This window comes from Bidens hawaiensis, unplaced genomic scaffold, assembly GCF_021521415.1.
Source record: "Bidens hawaiensis isolate Kalapana, Puna unplaced genomic scaffold, B.hawaiensis_p1.1 tig00022718_1, whole genome shotgun sequence".
Taxonomy (NCBI): Eukaryota; Viridiplantae; Streptophyta; class Magnoliopsida; order Asterales; family Asteraceae; genus Bidens; species Bidens hawaiensis.
Genome location: NW_027493555.1, coordinates 320,293 through 342,312, shown reverse-complemented (window position 1 = coordinate 342,312; position 22,020 = coordinate 320,293).

Genomic DNA, 22,020 nt, shown 5'->3' with positions numbered 1-22,020 from the left:
ATACTCATCAAACATGGCTTCAAAAAAAATCATTGTATATTTTTACAAATTTATATCGTATATAACACCTTATACTTATAAGTTCAAATCATTGACTAATTTATATAATTAATTAATAAATATTTAATCAAGTTGATTTTCTTAAAAACGGACTTTAAGTCAAATCAAATAGTTTATTATTAATATTATTATTATTATTATCATACTACCACTGTCACCACCACCACCACCATTATTATTATTATTACTATTATTATTATAAAATCTTTCAAATAAACTATTTTTCTTCAAACAAGTCTTAAGCCCTTTGAGGCTATTGTTTTTTCAATAAGTCATTTTATATGGCGACGCTCTATTTTCTAGGACGTTGTCTAAGAGGAAACCTTTTACATTAAAATTTTCATAAAGTTTCGCATGCTTTAGCGCTAGCTAAAATATTTTTTTCATAAAAATTATTATTATAAAAGTATCACGTTTTTGCAATCGATTTTCACAAACTTAAACGAATCTAAAAAAATCATTATTTTTTCCTTCTTTGTCAACGCCAATGAGTTTTGGCTAATAAATCATGGCACCGCCTCCAAAATAACTTTCATACCAGAAACTCACCTTCGAGAAGACAAACATCGGAAGTTTCCTTTTGGTTATTATTTCTTCTTCTTGTATATATATATCCCCCGTATTATGAGGGTTATTTTTATTTCCATTTTTAATATTTATAGATTTTTTTAATTTTAAGTTTATTTATTGTAAGGAATTTAATAATATACTTAAAGTTTGATGATGAAATAGTTTCACAGATAAATGAGATGTTATAACCCGTTTAAAAGCTATATGGGTTTAGTGAGACCCATGACGCGCTTATTTTCTACTATAAAATTGTTTTTTAATTATAATTAATATATATTTTTTTTAAAATGGATATTTGTTTTTAGTATTTCCTTATTTTATAAGATTTATATCTCAAATATTTGGTAAGATTAATTTTAATATAATGAGATGTTATAACCCATTTAAGGGTTATCTGGTTTTGGTGAGACCTATACCTGTGAATTCGGGTCAAATGCATGAGAAGCCTCCATTTATAAATAATACAATTTTGTAAGGCCCCGTTACCGGTGCCTCTCATTTGGACGTTGGATTTACTCATAAACACAGTTCATACTATCAGAGTTAATAAAAACGTTCGCGGAATATTAAAACATTCAAACCATTACATTGCATGACCATTAATCCTTGTCTTAACGAGAATTTCAATTATTTAGAAATAAAACATTGTCTTTTAAATATCATAACATAACACTTCATTGAGATGCCAGTGCCTTCAAATCCATGCCATGTGCTTCCCCTCAAGCAAGTTGCCTCATTCTACTCACATGCGTGCATACTAAAAGTCATCTACGCTGAGTGAGTTCTAGTTAATCAGACGACATACAATACATTCACGTACTGACATATGCACCCGAAGGTACATACTTTATATTTACTTACATGCTTACATACATTCGTACTTTCATCCTTTCTTTCATACTTACGTAACACTTCCATTCATACATTTACGTTTTAAAGAGCATTTCGCCCTATTAACTTCGTCGATACTATTAGGGTCGGTTCCCTACATTCGCCGATACTATTAGGGTCGGTTCAATACATTCGCTGATACTATTAGGGTCGGTTCTCTTCATTCGCCGATACTATTAGGGTTGGTTCCCTACATTCGTAGTACTATAACATACATGTCCTTTACATACTTTCCTTGACAATATGTGAAATCTCCGAAGAGAGTTCACGCACCATTAACATATCATACATACATTATTCGTACATCATATATATTCATACATACATCATTCATACATCACACATATCAATCATACCATTAACTACCACTTGACGGCACATGCAATACCCGAATATCGTTCACACATGTCAAGCGATCATCATACATAAATCATACAAGGCATACACTTACCACCTAAGACAAGTGTGTTAACTATCACATCGAGTATGCACACAGCCCCGAAAACATAACAAGGAAGTGGGGCTAGAAACTCACCTCAATGCGGTTGCGTTCACCGTTTACGGTTATTCCCCTCTTTAGCTGTGCACGACTAACTGTATAACAATTGCGCATATTAATTTATATCACTATCTATATCGCATTTCTAGTCCAATTATAACCCTCAACGAACGGGGGCCGGGGGCAGCGCCTAGCAGGGTCCAAGGGGCAGGGCCCCTGGTTGGGGTCGAGCTGCCAAGTCAGCTTGGAAAAATTTTATTTCTATTAACTATCTTATCACATTTTCTATTAGCATTTTGAATCATTAATTAATTTACTACTTAAAAGTTCAAGGGCTTCCTTGTAATTAAATCAATCTTTTTCTAAGTTCAAGGACCATTCTGTCCTTTTGTTAAACTTCTAGTTCGTTACATTGCTTTTAACGAATTGGCTTATCTTAGCGAACTGGTCCTTGACGAATTAGTTCATGTAGCGAATCAGTCCATGTAACGAATTGGACCTCCAATTCGTTATCTCTTTTAGCGAATGACTATAACGAATCAAGGGTGATTCGTTATCTTTTCCCTTAACGAATTGAACATGAACTGAAGCTAGTTCGTTATACTCCCATAGACGAATCAGCTAACGAATCACCTTTTAATTCGTTAAGTTTCTGCTAGCGAACTACGGTTAGGTCATTCTCTGACATTTCCTTCCTCGTATTACCTTTTCCAGCGCCGTCGCCGGAAAACCGCGGATTCGCCGGAAAAACGGGTGTTAACTCGTTTTTCACCGTTTTTCGTCCCGTTCGATCCAGATCTGAGCTAGGGTGATCCCTAAGCTCATCTTAGGTTCGGTTTATACCCGATTCCATCCGGATATTGTGACTTAAACGGGTTTGTCGGCTCGTCGTTTCGTGACCATAACTAACGGGTTTAACATTATACTATCATTACCTTAGGTCGGGATCGATTCTTCTTCTATGTTCGGCTAGAGAGAGAGAGACTAGAGAGAGAGAATAAGTGTGTGTTTTGATGGTGTATGGAATATGTGTGAAATGAAATTAAATGGGTGATTAAAGGTATATATATTTATTGATCATGGGCTTAAGCCCATGGTCTTTCCTTCTTTCTTTTATAACCTAAGTCCATAACCCATATCCATTTACTCAATACTAGCCCAACTCATAATAACTCATATTTTTATTTATTAACCAAAACTAGAAAAACGGGATGTTACAAATTTGGTGACGAGAGAGAATGTAGGAAACAACCAGGGAGCTTTTAAATGTTTCGTTTATATATATATATATATATATATATGTTTATATATATATATATATGTTTATATATATATATTAATATATATTATTCTATTTGGACATAATCGAAATAATTTTATGTATCTAATTCTTTCGAAAGTTGTTTACGAAGTTTATATTGAGTTTAGTTATTTGTTGATTATTGAGCTATTTTCATTCGTATTTACTCTTAAGAACGAAGCACAAATACATACATCATTCATTATTGAATCGGTTTACTTTTGTTATCTCAATCTTGCAGTTTATAACCAATTTCCCATAAACATAATCGTTTAGTGGCAATTGGGACAAAGAACATGGTTTTGTACATAGTTACCTAATAGAAACCGTATTTCTACATTTGACTACCTATGACCGGTTACCTATGAATGAATTTGTATACTTAAAATCGGGGCTATGTTTATAGCTATCTAATAGAAGTCACATTTACATGTGTAAGACCCCAAAATTCGGGAGTTCTACAGTTGGTAATCCTTCAAAACAAATTCAAATATAAAAGCCAAACCGGTTTCATATAATTCAAAAATTCAACATAGAGTGTTTTGTAGCGGAAAATTAACTAAATATTCAAATATTATCCTTATTACAAAAATGTAAATTTAAAATTTTCTTAGTTATTAACAGGATACGGAGCTTCGATTCGAATTTCCTCGGGACCTCAGGTAGTCTAGAGCACATCCAAGCAGTAATCCCATCCACGCTCAACCTGAAATCAATCTAACATACACGCAAAGTCAGCTTGAGCTGAGTGAGTTCATGTTTTTATCAACAAAAATTATTAAGACCGACCAAGGTATTTAACATACGACTTCCATAAAAATAAATAAATAAATAACATCAATGAATAAATAAAAACATAAATTTTCTTCCGTTAAGCACGTAGCATGGGTCACATCCTCTCAAGTCTAAAACACAAAGTTAAGGGCCCAAATAAACTTCATCCCAAGGATAGATAAACTGTTAGGGGATTTTTAAACATCCATTCGCCCCAAGGACAGTCAAACTATCCCGGGACACATCCACCTTAACCCCCAACAGGGGAATTAAGGAATTTTATACTTTTCTTCGACCCGGTCACGGCTTGACAAAAACATTCACGTCGTGTCCACACACACACATACATACAAATAAAACAATCATAAATCATACAAACTTCAAAGCATAGATAGTAAAAATAACATAAATTATACAATATAGTACAAATACTTCAAAAGGGTAAAATCGTCATAAAACGTGTATGCTAGCCCAAAACGTAAAACATTTTAAAAGGGGCATCATGAAACTCACATGATATGAATCACATAAACATCACAACTGGATCCTCTAGCTAATCACTCACAATCCACAAGCCTGTCAAGTTATAGCACACAACAATCACTAACTAGACCACAACAACTCGGTCACTTTACGAGATGTCCTATTGGGATTGGATTGACCCATAGCCACAGGCAACATTCGTATTCATCTACATCAGCTCCCAGAGTTCTTGAATTACATAAAACTCCCTATCCAATAAATCACCACCAACGGTTCCCAAACTATGCTCGTCTTACGTTAACTATGTCAAATTCGTGCGTTAACGAACCAAATAACCATCCACCAACCAAACCAGCCCCATTTTGAGAAAATTTGACAATATTACATCCTACCCATCAATATTTAACCACCAAAGTTGATGGGGTTTGAAATCTCATCATTTTCCACATTAATTAACAATTAACCGGTTTTACGTGCTCTTACAAACCGATTAAGGTATCATCAACTAAACCAGCCCCTATAACCAAAAAAATAATTTTCCTACTATTCTTACACTAACATCCTAAAACTGACCGGGTTGCCCATTCCTTTAAATAATAACCTAATGACAAAAATTAATGATTACAACATTCGAGAACCCTAGAAATCGGTTGTTATCAATTGACCTATCAAAACAACTCCAATGGTCATGAAATTTTAGTATGATATACTAGATATACCTTGGGATCTTTTGACACCAAAAGCTAGAATGTTTGACCTTGGGAAGCATTCCAAATGATTTAATCCTAATTTGTCCCTAGTTCAAGAAACATATTAATTGACCATTGTAACGACCTAGATTATGCAATTAAAGATTATGGAAGTGTAGTACACACCTTGAACGACCTCTAGGAGGTTGGAATCGATTCAGCTTGATCAAAAACGAAGGTTTTGGATCCATAGAGGCTTGCGCCCAGATTAGGGTTAAGGGGGTTGTGTTATAAATCAAAAATGTTACGCTTTATCCCTTGCACTTTGTATTTCGATCCTGCTTGCTCCCAAACTAAATGAAATAATTTTTGTGAATGCCCACATATTGCCGAGCCCTCAAGCGAAACCCGAGAAATTAATTTACAAACCTTACACTCGCGTCATTCGGTTTACGTGAATTTTTGGGGTGTTATTGGGATTTGTCCCCCAATCCCACTGATTCGGAAACAAGTGCGGGTAGAGTCTCATCATTTCGTCCTTTGATTCCCAAGTAGCCTCGGATCCTCTGTGGTGCCTCCACTGCACCTTCACCTGCCTAACAAGTTTATTCCTCTGGTGTTTCTTGATGTGCTAGAAATAGTCAATTAAATATTAACTAAATTAAACAAGTAATATAAAACTAGACTTAAGACTCAACTACACAAAACACCGGCAAATGAACCGGTCAATTGTACTAAAGCTAAGTAAGTCCGGAATATCGAACCCACAGGACTCTATAAATTATGTTAATTAATTAATTAGACTCGAATTACGACACAGATTTTTATTATTAATGTTTTAAGGGGGTTTTTAAACTAATATTAAACTAGGAAATTAAATAAACAAGTAAACTAGAAAACAAGCAATCAAACACAAAATCGAAACCAATCAGAGAAGGAATCTACCTAGGCAAGAATCCCATGAATCACCAATCATCAAGCAATGGACAAATAACATGATTATGGAAACTGATTTCTAAACGTATTCATCTAACAAACCCTAAGGACCACTAACTGAATCAAACGAAATCCCAAAGAATGAATATTAGATTATTACGCAATCAGTTATATTGACTTCCTTACGGTTATCAAATAGGGTTAATTAATAGTATCTAAAGCAAGCAATCTTACGAAACAAAAAACACCAGATAACATGATAAACTTCACATGACATCATGAACATGGATCAGCACACTAAGCAAGAATATTGTCACTATCTATCCTAGCATGCGATTGACCAAGACACATGAACAACTCCTCACCTTACAGCTATTGGAATTTAGCAGAACATTCAAAACCCTAACCAATAATCAAAACACCAAGTAATGATTAAACATAAATCCTAAATCTAAAGAACACAATCAAGAGATAAAAGATCTATGTGAAGCAATAGTTAACAATCAATCAAGATAATAAACACTCATATGCATCATGAAAACAAAATCAAGTCTTTTACTATTAAATCAACAAAACCATAATCAAAACATTATCCAAAGCAATAATCATGCATCAAACATGTTCATCAAACCTAGGTAGACATGAAGTCTAGCCTAGAATCATTATTAAAAACAATCCTAAACAAGTATTAAAAACAAAGAGGAAAGACGTGACAAATAATGAACAAGGAATGAAGGTTAGAGCAATAAAACCCTTCGCAATTGATCCTTGAACACCCGGATGAAAGAGCTCTTGATCCTCCTTGGTTCCTAGCTTCAAATCACCTTCAAAACCTTGGAAAACCTCTCAAAATCGGCTCCAACCGTGTCTAGATCGGCTGGGTTTTGCAAGAGATGTTTATATAAGCGATAACCGGGCTTGGTCTTCCAAAATTGGCTGACCAAAAGGCCTAGGCGCCGCGCGGAGGCATACTGCCTCTCATCTTCGCGTGCGGCGGTGCCCCTTTTGGGTGATTTCTGGATTTTTTTTATTAATTGTTGTTATTTGTTGTCAAATCTTGATAATCAACTTCCTTGAACTCCAAGTAACACGTGGAACCTTCTAGATCTTTTTTCCCTTGCTTCTCCACGCCATCATATATATGAAAACATAATAAAACATTAGTGAAGCAATCACGTAACCGTTTAACGAACAAAACGAACATAAGCACGAACTTAACCTTCACATGATATGATAGAAAGAATTAAAGCTTAACATTCAAGACACCAAAAGATATAAAACATAATAAATAGATAAAACTTGACTCAAAACCTTAAATAATAAAAGATTACAAAACTCGAACTTAAACGAACTAAATAAACATAACTTTACAAGGGACTTGAGATGTATAAATAGACGTATATCAAATATCCCCACACTTACTCTTTTTTCGTCCCTGGAAAACTCTAATGCAGTTGGATAAGAATCGGAAAATTCAGTCTTACAAACATATAGGTTAATTTTTAAAGCTTTGAAAAACGCAAAAACCGCGATCACCGATATTGTTGTCCACTTAAACCCATGCCTTAATCTTTACCGCGACAAATAAGATCCCACAGTTAGTACTCAGTGGTTTACACAATTAAGACCCGCTTATTTTTAGCTTTTACCGGACCAGACCACCCCAGTTTGACTTAACCTCAAAATTAGCAGAATTAAAACTTTTGTTGCTCTATTTTTTTCATGAATAGTTACTACGATCAAGGGTATTGTTTATCCACCTAAGCTTAAGCATCAAAGTCTACCAAGCAGCCATTAGATACGATTAAGGTTCAATTAATTAATAGCTAGTACTCCCCACAACATGACATACCCCCGTTATCAAGCAACACCCCGAACCCATCACCATAGGTGAGCATGCAAAATTTCATCTGTAGGGCTTACATGTAGCGTGTCCCTTGTGGCCCGTTTCTTAATGGTAATGAGACGCGAGCAAGGGGACCCCACATGGCTAACAGCGTGGATGATCAAGTCTGTAGTGTATTTGTACTTTTGTACTTTTGTACTCTTGAGATCATGTTTAAAGACTTATAAGGGTTTGCTCTTTTTGTCTTAATTTTAAATATCCACAACCCCACTTAGGAATTGTGAATACCCAGATGAATAGATTGCATACAGACCCATGGTCTCCGGACCCGAAGCATCCCATCAATACAAGATTTAAGGTTATAAAACCATACGCCAATTAGGTGTAAAACACTAAACTAGCAGTTTAAGATTTATATCACAGGCTACACGGCATACTCTAACGTTAAACCTACCCAAGCATCATATGATAATGTATTCAGATTTAAAAATTTATAATATTTCCACTTTTTCATACCAATAATTGAGGCTTGAGTATGGCCCGACCTTTCATTACTTATTTTCCATGGACAAAACGCTTTACCCACAAAAGATTTCCGTTTTAACCATTTTATCAAATTTGCCCTTTCATTTTCAAGGTTGAGCCTACCGACACATCCCAAGTTAAGTGTGTTTTCTATTATTTATCTCATATTATTAGTAGTTTGAAAAACAATTTCCCGATAAATATCATCATCTCCCACTTTAACGCAAAAAACTAAATTCAAGAGACATTTTTAAAACATTTTTCGATTTTTTTTTAAAAAAATTTAATTTAATTTTTTTTGTTTTAAAAGTTAAATTTAAACAATGACTCAAACATCCTATCCCCACACTTAAATTTTGCATTGTCCTCAATGCAAGGATAAGGACGACTTAAAACAAAAATAAAATAAAATCGGGCTACAAAAACTAAGACTCTAAAATTATAAAAACAAAATAAAAAGTTAATATGCTAGATAATGTAAAACACTTATCTGGTAATATGCGAATGAAACATGATGCCAAAGTCTTCTTCCATGAATGCCCTCCAACTACGAACGTGCTCAGCAATTGGTAACTCCTTCTCTCACGAACGTAAGCGGAAAAACAAAACAAACATATCTGAAAATGAATATTATCATAACAATAGATATTAAGCTCTGGACGAGGAACAAACTGACAATTATAACGAACTGCTCCTTAACGAACTGACCTTGTAACGAACTGGTCCTTAACGAACTGGACCTTGAACTCAGTTCATATAATGAAGCAGTCCATGTAACGAATTGGACCTTCTAATTCGTTATCTTTCTTAACGAACTTGGACACGAACTAAGTCTATTTCGTTAAGCTTCCTTTAACGAATCATCAAATGAATTACCCCTAGTTCGTTATCTTCCTCGTTAACGAACTACCTTTAATTCGTTAACCACCCGTTGACGAATTTGGGTTAGGTCAGAGAATGTCAGAAACATTCTCTGACATAACCTTCCTCGTACCCGTCGCATTTCCGACGCCGCAGCCGGAAAACCGCAGCTTCACAAGAATAACGATATCTGACTCATTTTTCATCCCGTTCGATCCAGATCTGAGCTAGGGTGACCCCTAAGCTCATCTTAGGTTCGGTTTATACCTGATTCTACCCGGATCTCGTGACTTTAACGGTTTAACGGTGTCGGCTCGTCGTTTCGTGACTAAATCTAACGGGTTTGAGTTCATACAACATCTAATATCATTGCCTCAGGTCGGAAATCGATTCTTCTTCTATATCGACTAGAGAGAGGAAGTAGGATGAGAGAGAGCTAAGTGTGTGTTTTGGGTGGTGTATGGAATGGAATTGAAATGAAAGGATTAATGGGTGATTATGGTTTATATATCATGGATAATGGGCTTAAGCCCATTGTCTTTTCTTCCTTCCCTCATAACCCAAGTCCATAACCCATATCCATGTAACCCAACACTATCCCGACTCATGACTTCAAATATTATTATATTAACCGAACGAAAGATGTTACAGTTTTAAAACTCAAACCTAAATGTTAGTTAATCGACACACTTTATTAAATGTATTCTATTATAATAATACTAACAATAATATATTTGAATATTCACTAGTTGGTTTCAAGTTTAGAAAAATTACTTCAATTTAGCTCATTGTTTTCTTGAAATTATTAAAACTCGCATATGAACCAATTAATAATAATATTCAATAAAAGTTGGCTCAAAAGTGCTTAAAAGTGTAGGAAATATTTATATAATAATATGTATATTTTAGACCATATCAAATATCCCCACACTTAAACCTTCGTCCCTGAAAAAGTAATTTGCAATGGAATCAGAATTCGAAACTGATTCTTTAAAACATATAGATTATCTTTTAGGCACAGATAAACGCAAAAACCGTGATTCTCGGTACTGTTGTTCACTTAAACCCAGCCCCTAGCCTATCAAGCCCTTAATTGCGTTTTAAGTTCAAAAACCACGTCTACACATACCCCATCTCAGACAAAGAGATCTAGAAAAACTAGAGTCAAAGGAGACTGGTTTGACAAATCACCATTAGCCAAGGACTCGTTGATGGTACTAAGTAGATGCACTTGTTGAATTTAGATGGATGAATGGTCATGTGGAGGCTGTACGAGCATACCCTAAATATTATTTGACTTTGTCCTATATATTCCCAATAAAAAATATTTATCGACTAAAAACCTCGAGCCCCAATAGTGTATCCTCAGAGTCACCATCCCCTTGGTAACACGTAAACTCTCAGCCCTGTCTAGTATGTGCAACTTTGGCATCTTTTTCTATTTTTGAGAATGCTTTTTTGGCATTTTACAGTACATAACTTTTTCTTTCTTTTGCTTTGCCGACCAACTTTTGGAATACTTATAACTTTCATAACATACTTTTTTTTTTATTTTTTTTTTATTTTTTTCTCTTTTTTTTGGTGCTCTTAGGCATCTTTATCCTAATATATAACTATTTTTTTAAGCTCGTATAAAAAGTGGACATGGCGGTGGTGTGCTGGTTTGAGTGCATCTAAGTCTTACCATCTCAAAGTTTAGATTATCGTAATCGTCCCTAAGCATCGAAATTTGGTTTCACCGTTTTTCAAATTATTAGATATATAAAATTTGCTAAAGAGGACTATCAAAGCTAGTTGGGCCTACCGACACATCCCAAGTTTAGTGCGTTATCTTTTATTTAATCTCATATATAATAGTAATTTTAAAAACCAAACTCAAGTTTTTCTATCATTTTCCATTATTTGCAAAAAATTTCGGTAAGTATTCGGGACAATTTTTTTTGAATATTTTACTTTTTTTATTATTATTTTTAAAAATTTTTTGAATATTTTTAAAATATAAAAACGTCAGTTTCTCATCCCCACACTTAAATGTCACATTGTCCTCAATGAGACAGGAAAAAGACAAAAATTAAAGCACATTTAAATATAAGTAAAGTGAAACAGACTCCCCTGGTAAATATGACGATATTGCCTCGCGAGTCGTGCCTCATGCACTCCAATTCTAACAAAAAGCCTCACACTCCAATGCTCTCTACCAAGCTATCACTTACGAATGAAAGCGGCAATCAATAAGCAAATAGCCTCCCCACACTTGAATCAAACCATGTATCATCAACCTTCCACAAGCAATCCTGAAGCAACCTGAAAGAAAAACAGAAAACATGCGGCCAACAAAAGAAAGCACGAAACCCTAAAAATAAAAATAAAAATAAAAAACACACTACCGGGTTGCCTCCTGGGAAGCGCTAAGTTTACAGAAAGTCTTCAGCCTGACTCCCTCATGAATTCTTAATCAGGAGGCGTTTCTTTTATCCAACCCCGGTCTAACCCGTTTAGTTCCACCCTTCCAACATATTTAAACAAATAGCACATAGTGAAACCAAAAAGTAATTTAAAACATTATACCACCAACACTTAAACTTACCTGGACCAAACCGAATATGTGGCATATAATGAGGAAAATGGTTATTCTTGCATTCCATTGTTCTCCTACAACTCTTAATATACCATTTTTGAACCCTTAAAACGTGTTGATCCAAGCACTTCCGCTTCCTCTTCTGTGGCTTTGCCAATTTAGGTGGCGATCCACTATCTAGTTCCTCCATAGACTTGCTAACCTGCATATGATGTGGCGACTCTACTACCACCATATCCTGATCCTCCACCATTGCCACTTCCTCTTCTTTTTCTTCTGCTGGTGATGTTTTGATCTCCATTGTTGGCTTCCTCATGATTAATGTTTCTAAATAGATAAGATCACCAACAAGGTGAAATTCTTCATGTTCTTCAAAAACTGGTAAACCCACTAACTCATCACCAAACTCCTCCTCCCAAGAAAGTGAATGCTCCTCCTCTTCGTCATCTTCCATCTGGTCAAGTGGCTCCACAATGGCATCTTCACTCAGATCCGTGAAATTAGGTAACTCCAACTCCATCTCTTCTATCACGCCCTCATCATCATCATTCCATAAGTCATCATCCGTGTTATAGACGGTTTCGCGCTCCTTGTAAGAAAAACTCTCATTTTGACATCTAGCACTTATCTCGTCTAACCTAGCTTCGAGTTCCTCTATTTTACGGATTGCTTCTCTTTCGATCAACTTATCAAGAATGGCTTCCAATTCCTTAATCTTTTGGAGTCTTTCACATTCTTCGTGTTTGGTTCTTTTCCAACATCTTCGATATAAAATACTCCTAAACTGACTCGATCTATTAAACATATTAACTAGACTCGATAAAATAAAACACAAACTAAATTATCCTAAACACGACGAGACACGCTTAATTTAAGACACAGACTCACAAGGCGCACCACAACTCAAGACACAAAAGACCAATTAATCAATTAAGTTCAATCAACGCTAGTTTCGCTATCGCCTAAGTATCCCCGGCAACGGCGCCAAAAACTTGATGTGTAAAACGGTCTATTAAAAAACTTAACCTAACATAGACACTCTAGTTTTAAATTTATAAATCTAGACTATCCTAATGCTAGACCACTTGACAGGCAAGTGTATCTATCGACTGAAGTAAATCCTAACGAAGTCCGGATATCGAATCCACAAGACACTAGCGACACCTAAACTAGACTCTAACTAATAAATTAAATAAATAGGTTTAATTGTTTTTTTAATTATTAAATATAATATTAAATAATACTTAAACTAAAACTGACACGAAAAAATCGGTTTAGAACTCAAATAAGGGAAACAACTACCTAGGCAAGGAATCCTACTAGTCAACTCGTAAACTCTCAGAATTGGATTTATGATTGGTACTGTATTCTAAAACTATGAAATTTAAGGAATAACTAAAGTAAGCAATATCACCTCCCGGTCTCACCAACAATACTTAAGAACCCTAAATATCATGTAAAGCTCAACGGTTTAATGGCTCGGATCACCTCCCGGTCTCACCTTACCTAACTACGCTAAGGTAACCAAAGATTAAATCACCTCCCGGTCTCTCTAATAACAATATACCCTAAGGAGTAAAGGAGTATTCTATTGAATTCGGTTATTAACTCGGATATGTAAGAATCTAAACGAATCTAGGGTAACTCACTCCCGTGCAATCACTACCCAAACCCACAAAAGACCAAAACAGACAACACTTAATTACCTCCCGGTCTCTCAAGCGATAGAATATAAGGTATCTCTAAACTCTCAATTACCCTTCCTATGGAATACGTTAACATTATACCATAAACTAGTTACAAACACACAGTAAGTAAACTAATATGCATCCATATATAAAAGACATTAACAAAGACGCATATGGAACAAAAGCTTATAATAAATTAATACCAAATGAGCATATGCATAACAACCAAATAAAATAAAAACTTTACCAAATCATGAACCAATCAAAAATAATCCAAGACCAAAAATTAAACGAGTCTAACAAGTATTCATCCAAACCCAGACATTTTAATAGTTTAGCCAATCATAATTACGAATAAAACAAAGATAATATATTTATTGCAGTTCATCGTAAAAAGAAATAAATATAATTGACCTTCTTGCTTTTTAATTCTTCTTCTGATCTGTTACAAACTTACAACTGCATCAAGGGGTAGCCACCCTTGATTGTCGTCTCCCCCTATTCACGTGACACCCTTTCTTGACCTCTAACCCCCGTATATCTCCTTGCGTATGTTAAACTCATTATTTAAATTTGATTCAACTTTATTTGGGCCGTAGACATCAATTGTGGGCCTCAATTTTGAGTAGTAATTATTATTGAATACCAAAAATTCCTAAGTGTTGGATGATCTCGCTGCCGTCTAACTCAACTAACAACCGCAATGTCATACTTGCAAATCTTGTGGGCCAACACGATTTTTGGTGGCTGCATAATTCCCTTGCTATAACACTGTCCAAAAGAAATAAAAGAAAATAAAATGGTACATCATATATTTTAAAACTCAAATCTAAATGTAAGTTAATCGACACACTTTATTAAATGTATTCTATTATAATAATACTAACAATAATATATTTGAATATTCACTAGTTGGTTTCAAGTTTAGAAAAATTACTTCAATTTAACTCATTGTTTCTTGAAATTATTAAAACTCGCATATGAACCAAAAGTGCTTAAAAGTGTAGGAAATATTTATATAATAATATGTGTATTTTAGACCATATCAGTGTGGTTGTGTACATGAGGCGTAAATGAATCAATAATAATAAATAATATGGCTTGTGCATTGAACAATCAAATATGGCCCATATAATTTCTAATCATGCAAACCTAAACAAATAATTAAAATAAGCTATAACCAACTAGAATACTACGTCTAATGTCCTATATTATAGTCACGGCTATGATACCAGTCTGTAACACCCCGACTTAAGCGGAAACGCCTGAGTGTGACGTACAGATTTCTCAAAACACATGTGACACTATTAAGTGACAATATTATCATTAATTAATTTAAACTTCAAGTACACAATTTGTAACAAGAAATACAAAAAAATTATAAGAATAATTGAACAACTTGTCGATTTTACAATATAACCTAAGTTCTAGTGGCTTCTCCAATACTCATCCTCTTATGAATGTACATGTGTCATATATATATATATATATATATATATATATAATAAGGGTCAGCTAAATAAATAGTTTGCGAGTTCACATAAGTTTTGATATATATAATATAAAAACCATACAATTTCATGAGACATGTTTAATAATCATGCAAGTAAAGTGATCATACTTATTGAGGATACCACGTGCAAGTAAGTTTTGAGCAAGTATTCAAGTAAGCACACAAGTCCATGATATGAATATTAGTTTTGTAAATGAATAAGTAAACAATTGGTTTGACAGGATATATATGTTACCCCTAAAATATTTAAAAGAGTAAAAAGGGGTGTGAGAAACTCACCTTAAAAATGAAATGATAGTTTGAAAGAGTCGAACAAACGAAGCGGAGAATCACGGTGGATTATCCTAAATAAGTAAATATGTATGCTAGATTTTACTATGGGTCCAAATGGAAAGGAAACTACGACAAATGGGACGTAGAGATTTTTTTATTCAAAATGAGTTTAACTAAAATGAATTCAAGTTTATGTAAATCATTTGATATTTATTAGTTGAGTAATGATTTGTAAATGCATAAATATAACATATTAATATAAGCTTAAACAATTTATGATTAAATGTTTTGTTTTTTTTAGTAAAACAATAAATTAATTTACTAATTTATTAATTTAAAGTTTTTTATATGAATTATAGTAAAGAAATTATATATATCAGTTTATGATGAACAAAAAAAATAATGATTAATTTAATAAATTAATTATTTAGAGATATGAAGTATATTAGCTCTATTATAAGAAATATTTAAATAAAACAATTTTATAAATCATCTTATTTAAAAGAAAGTTTATGATGATCAATGGATCATAAGATTTAGCTAAATATTTATGCTTGTTCTTGTAAAATAACTAGGTTTAATCCAATATTTAGAAAAATCAAAGTGTTTGTCTTAAATATCCATGATCATAGTGATTCTTAAAACCAAAATATATGATTTTTATTATGAAAGTATCATGGTCATGAAGGACAAATCATGAACATTCAACCTAAAATTAATACAAAAACTATAAAATGCATGAAATCGTAAAACTTACTTGATAGTGTGCTTTCAAGCCTAAGAAAATTATGTATTGAGGTGTTAAAATAATGAAATATTAGTCATCTTTTTATAGTGAAATTATATAGTTGTTATGTTTTATAGATTTTATGAATATTTATCATGTTTAATATAATTAAAAACAAAAAATAAAATGGTTAAAGGGTTTTCATAGTGTTGAACTCTTTTAATCAATTTTAATTAATTAAAACATTCACCAGTTTATTTTTAGCAGTTAAAAAAACAAGATATGTAAAGATGGTAATGATTATAATAATAATAATAATAATAATAATAATAATAATAGTTCATGAATAATTCAAGTGAAGTGCATGGGATGTGTACATGAATTGATGATTTTGATTATAAATGTTTTAAAATGAACATGTAGTATTACAAGGGTGGTGACAAATATAATTGCATAGATGATCACATGATTGAAAGGTGAATTCCAATTAAGTTCAAAATTGATGAATGTCACATAAAATAAATGAAACGGAACTTGAGATTAATTAATAGATTATAAATTTATATATATATATATATATATATATATATATACAATATTTAAAATGGGTCAGGTTTTCGGGTTTGATAATTAATGAATGTTACAATTTGAAAGCCCTGGAGACAGACTGCTCTGGGGTAGATATTGAACAAACATGAGTAACTTATCCTTCAACTGACTATTACAGATGATATGTTGAAGAATGTGAAGGGTAATGATGGCGACAAGGTTCATGAAGCTGAGGTTTTGATCAGCAACCAGGTGGTGGTGCTTCATCATCTGGGAATGTTGCAGCTGAGGGGGAGTCGGATAAGCAATTATTGGTATACCATTATTCCACTAATGTGCATCGTGTGAACTCTATTGAGGCGAACATGATATTATTTGTGGATAATAGAGGGGTAGTTATGAGTATGATGAATGCTGAATAGAGAGAAAAAAGGTGAATTTGTTGACCACTCATTAAGAAATGAACAAATCGCCTTGCTTCTTTAATTTAAACGAAGAGGCGGTAAATAACTGGAGAGACATGAGGATGTGGAGGTTGAGGACACGGAGGAAGTGTGATTTGATTAGAGTATTCTGTCTGGGAATAAATCTTTTAATAATGACGATGTTGAGATGGAGGACGTGATAGCTGAGGAATATCCTGACATATATACACATTCTAATCTCTGATGAAAGAATTTTCTTCTTTACAACTGAGCATTTCCAAGCACCTGAAGAACATCCGAGGAAAGAGAAAGAGAGAGATAAGGAAAACGCTAAAGTATCTAAGGACCGAGTCAAGTACTTCTGATAGTATGTTTACACACAACATGTCGAAGAAAATTAGTTGACCGAGGCTCTAAGATATGTTGAACATGAAGATTACAACCAGTCGAGGATCAAGAATCAGCTTACCAAATGAAGAAGTTTGTCACTGTGAAGATGGTCAAAGGTAACATTATTTCATGGATGTACGAACTTGTTCGTAAACTTTGTATCGTGAAGTGGGAGCACGGGGGTTCAAAATTACAAGAATATCACTGAAGTACTTACCATGTCACGTTGGGATGTTCTTGCATTAGCCGCCAAGCCGTTCATGAACTGGAGGAAACCAGTTAGCTAATTGGTTCTACTGGCATTTGGTACATGAGGTAAATTATGGTTTTAAGTTTTTCAATCCTCATGTACCTACTCGCAAGTGTGTGGATGAAATTAGACCCACGTTGCGGTTGGAGAAAGTTAGTTCTTAAAGTAAATCCGCCTATGCACATTAAAGAATGTACCTTTGAATACATTTCCTCAAAGTACTTAACAAAAGGTTTAATAGGTGGTGTCATGATGAAAAGACTGATGAGGCTATGAGACCGTCATTCAAGTCATGCAAAAAACCCAACTAAACTAAATAGTTAGAGTAAGTAGGGTATCGTATCAACGAGGAGCTTGTTGTTAGTATTACGCTTTTGTTTTATTATTTATTCTAATATTAATCTACAAACGATGTTAAGAGAACATTAGAAGACTGATTTTAAAATAATTTAAAGAAAATGCAACCTCATCCATGTTTCAGGTTCAAGGTTTCACACAAACCCTCGTTTCATTAATTAGACACCACATTAGACATGATGTTGGTAATCAGAAACATATATTTTTCATCATATCTTTTATAATTCAATTACCCTCACTTACTAGTGTTAATCGACCTACTCTATGTCACCCAACAAGCTACTTGGTTTTGTTCATCAACCGAACAAGTTGTAAAGCAAGGATTACTAACACATGCAAATAGTTTAAATAAAACTATACATCAATATGTTCATACAACGTTGTCAATGTCAATAAAAAATCCAAACATTAATAAAATTGAGAAAAGTGTTAAACCCAAACGAATCATTCATCCGGAGAAAGTTACAATGAGATTAGCCTTGCATCATTATGGTTATTGCTTCTTGATTTGTGTGACACGCACCCCTAGGCTGCCTTCTCCTCCTCCATGCGTTATCAGCCACTCAGCCGTCAAAAACCCTAGCTAAAAAACCTTGTACCAGCCTTTTCTTGATGGGCTCCACGATGCAATTAATTCCCAGCCCATCTTTGGTATTATATTTCACGTGACCAGCCCACCATTCATTAATTTAATAATAAACCCATATTAACTTCATTATTTGGTTACTAGCACCAACAAAAACATAATGGGGTGCACATGAATGTTAAACTGGTTCCAGAGATTCCTTTATATGATCATTCAACACCATTTGATAAATGCTCTCCATCGTTATATATTGAGCAAAATAAGAATTTGATAATTACAATCAAAACTCTTTTGTTTAGCTCCTTATCTTTTAAAACCTACAAAAAATAAAAACATACTTGAAATACCACAATCTTAACTAAAAACTATAAAAATAAACTATTTAAATACATGAAATACACTCGACCATCAGGCTATAATCGTATTGGGATCGGTGTGTGAAGACCAAGTTTATATGAGTCATTGATCCTATGTGGCTAGTTAACCTATCTGAGTCTGATAATGATGTATTATTCAAGAATTGGATCAGATGGGCACACATGAAAGATAACGAGCAAGCTAGCGAGTTTCAAAGAGTCATTCGTGTATGTCATGCATTCGGGATACATCAGTTTGTTCTGATTGGAAAACTAGCAGATTCAAACAACGAAGAACAAAGAGCTCAAGACAAGGGGGAGTTTGTTAGTGCACGATATTACGTTCCGTCTTTTTTAAACGTATTTTTGATATTGGTTAATGTACTGAGGGTATTTTGGTAATTGTATAAGGCACATTCGTTAGAGTAGCTAATAACAAATGTGTATGTGTGTCTTAAGTCTTCATACGTTTGGGGATGTAATGAATGAGGGCTAACATATGTAATAATTCGTTATGTGTCACACCCCCATCTTGGGCCTAGGAGTGCGAGCCAACAATTGGTACCACATTTGTAAATATATCAGAGTTACGTTCAATTAGCGGAAGACTTGTTAAAACTTGTGGATATAAAGTTGTAAATATTACATAAACAAAAGTCGGGACTTTAAAAGATTCCCGATCTAAGTTCAAAAGATTACTTGTTTTATAGTTACAAAACCACCATTTATATATTAAGGTTTATACAAAATAAATCCGAGCCATCGGATATAAATAGCATTTCGACAGTCCAAGCACTATCCTTGTTCACCTGCAAAATGTAAATAAAATACGTCAGCAACGAATGCTGGTGAACACGCTGACTCTAAAATATTTTCTTTTACTTTATTACTCCTCGAGACTACGCCTGCCTCGGCCCATCGTGGCTTAGAATAACAAAGTCGAATAACACATTTATAAATTCAAGTCCTCTAATCTAGGTCACCTGAGAAAACACCGCAGCGTTCGACTTAGTTAAGTACCCGTAAATATACATAATGAACGTACTTCCCGCGGGAAAGAATCCTACGATCAGGGTGGTGCGATGTGCCCATCGCCTACTACCACCTATGTAAGGATCCAAACACACGTATACCACAGCCTGAGGGCTAGGTTTATACTTTCATTTTATAACGGTTTTTAGGAACACGTAGTTCCTTGTAACAATTTTCATATAACATGTTTGACTCATTTGAAAACAAGTTTATAAAAGTTTGGGGGCATATTCACCTTATCGCTTTGGGATCAGCTTCAACACCATCCGAGGGTCTTTCCCTTGCTATCTCACACCTATAGTACGAGTATAACCATTTGTTAGTCGGATATACAAGCCGGCTTAAGACCTTTAGTCTTATATTCTTTACCTCGTTGAACCTTTAGTTCTTAAATTTCTTTTACTTGAAAACCTTTAGTTTAAAAGTAAATTATAAACCTTTAGTTTATTATAAAAACCCGACGTTCCTTCTTCTCAAGAAACGTATTCTTTTCTTATATTATTTAAGAATACTCATTATCACTTAAATAATAATTTCATAACAAAGAATATATATACTTGCACACATATATATATATTTATCTATTACGACATATCTTTTATTCTTTCTTTGTTATGTTTTCTTTTATTTTTCGTTTATTCGAGGTATCGAGTATAACCTCGACTTAAGGTTTAAGCCTTTATAATATTTTATTATTATATTCATTGGCGTTTAAGCCTTACCTTAAAGGCTTTATGAAAACCCTAATGATTCGAGCAGCACTCCAATGCCGCTTCACTTCTCGACCAACTCTTTACTAGACACGTAAATTAATGAACGCCAAACTTCAACACTTGTTGGCACGCTTCTCGAGACCCATCGTCATCTTATAACAAACGCCTTCTTGGTATGTAGGTGGAGGGTGGCACTAACTTCAAGGAATCGTCAGTACACAAAATGAGGAATCGGGGCACGCTTATCGATGTGGATTGTTAATATGGTTTGGATATTCTAGAGAGATATTAGAGAGAGAGAGTTGTGAGCAGGTTTTGGTGTGCATCAAATGAGATCCCGGACCTGTTATTTATAGACATGATTTTGGAGCCCATCGCGGTACGTGATGGGTTCCTTGTCAAGCCCGTCGCGTAGCGCGACGTAGGCTTGATGAATCACCTACTAGACCTGCTACGTGGTGACACGTGGCAGGCCTTGTGCCGCGTGGCGGACGTGTTGCCACGTGGCGGAAGACGGTGCCACCTTGTGCCACGTGGCACACGTGTCACAACATGCCAGGCCACGTCATCGCGATACGCGATGACGTTGGGTTCAACAGCGATCGCGTATCGCTGTTGACTTCTTCCAGAAGCTTTGACCAAGCCCCATCGCGATACGCGATAGGCCTGTTTTTTGTCCCGTCGCGTATCGCGAGAGGACAAGAAATTAGAATTTTCATTTTAAACCCTCAGGTTTGGAAATTGACAACTTTGGTCCCTATACTTTGGAAAGTTGACATTTTTGAACTCGAAATTTTCACGATGTTACATCCTCCCCACCTTGAAATAAATCTCGTCCACGAGATTGCTTTACAAGAACAAGTGGGGGTATTTCTTTCTCAATTCTGATTCGAGTTCCCATGTATATTCGGGCCCTCTATGCGAGTCCCATCTGACTTTCAAAATTTTCAATGTTCTTCTTTTTAATTTCTTTGTTTTCGAATCTTCTATTTAAACTGGACTTTCTACGAATTTTATGTTTTCATTTATCTCAACGTCTTTTAATGGCATCGCTAAAGATTCATCAGTTAAACATTTACGCAGATTCGAAACATGGAATACATCATGTATCCCTTGCATTTCCTCGGGCAATCGCAAACGGTATGTAAT